The sequence below is a fragment of the Apium graveolens genome, chromosome 5, assembly GCF_009905375.1.
Source record: "Apium graveolens cultivar Ventura chromosome 5, ASM990537v1, whole genome shotgun sequence".
NCBI classification, from domain to species: domain Eukaryota; kingdom Viridiplantae; phylum Streptophyta; class Magnoliopsida; order Apiales; family Apiaceae; genus Apium; species Apium graveolens.
In genome coordinates, this window is record NC_133651.1 from 145,632,089 (window position 1) to 145,633,648 (window position 1,560).

Here is a 1,560-nt window from a genome sequence, read left to right on the forward strand (position 1 = left end):
CATCCGATTAGTTATCCTATGATCAGGAACTGTTTAAGTCCAGAGTTGTCATCTTCTAGATCCCATTATTATAATCTCATTATAATTCTAGAAGCTTTACTCTAAACTATGGAACATCTTATTTAATACACTTTAAATAGATAAATCCCATAAAAATATAACAAGTCTTTTATTAATTCAAAATGAAATCAAATAGGAATACAAGAAAGTTCTTCCTAACTCATCATACATGATTGGATTTAGGACAAACACTTTCAGAATCATCCGTTGAAAGTCTTCCATAGCAGTTAACTCCATTTCACTTATGTAAAATTACAAGGGCATCTAATATATACAATTGGCCAACTTATTTTGCATATAAATCTAGTAGTCAACATGACTTTGAATATCCTACAACTTCTAGATCTCTAAGGTATTGTAGTATGCAGGAATGTGTTGCAAAACTTATTAAGACATAAGCTACTCTCTCAATGGATGTTAAAGTAAATCATCCATTGAGAGCTACAAAAACACTAAATTAAATCTACTAAGGTGTTTTACTGAACTTATCATCAAGCCTATGACATATTCCTAATAATCAAGAATAATATTCATATTCTCATATAAAATCCCGTTTGGGTAAGAAATTAGACGATGAAGATCTAAGGATGTTGATTGTGAAAACACGGATAAATGAAGATCAATTCAAGGAATATCTTCGTGTACTTACCAATATGTATCCTAAAAAGAGGGGGGAATTATGTGCTGATAAGCATGCTCTTCTACGATAAGATCCGATTACGAGCAAGAAAAGGTTATCGGAGGATTAAAGATACTCAAGAAGGTCTTCAAGAGGGAATTAGTCAGCACAAGAGATTCTATAAAACTCGGAGAGGGCTTAAACATGCCCGAGGATGGCAAGCTGAGCAAAGAACTGATAATGCCAAAGTGAAGGATGTCCACACACTCGACAAGAGACCTAGCATATTCATTTGCGTGCTTTCTGAGAAAAGGAAGAGACTTTTTTAGATATTGTGTACAACATAAAGGGGTGGTGAATATGTTTCTTTGATTTTTAGCCTTTTTAAAAAGTTGGATATTGGTTAACAAAGCAGTTTCTAATTTGCAGAGATATTGTGTTAACAAAATAAATAACAAGCGCAATATTTCAAAATTCACTTAATTTGTATTAATTTAGTTTGTCTTGATACGAATTATGTGTTCTTAAAATTGTAAGAACTCAGCTTCTTCCTTGAGAGAATATAAGAAAATATGAATCTGTTTTTACCACTAAACTAAGGATCAATGCATGCTTTATACACTAGCAGCACGGGTTTACATGACTTGCACTAAAATGTACTAAACTACTTTCTAAAGCAACATTTTTCTATTTCCATTTCTAGATTAGCAAATTTGCACAGAAACTTGCAGGTCTGTGACCATCCTTTGTCCAGTTAATCGTGTCCCTTGATCTTGTATTCTCCCAGCTACTTTGTAGACATTTCAATCTAGTTGATAGAATGTTTGTTGACTGATAATCTTGAATCTTGAACTTGTTTGTATTATGTATTTGAGAGGCAT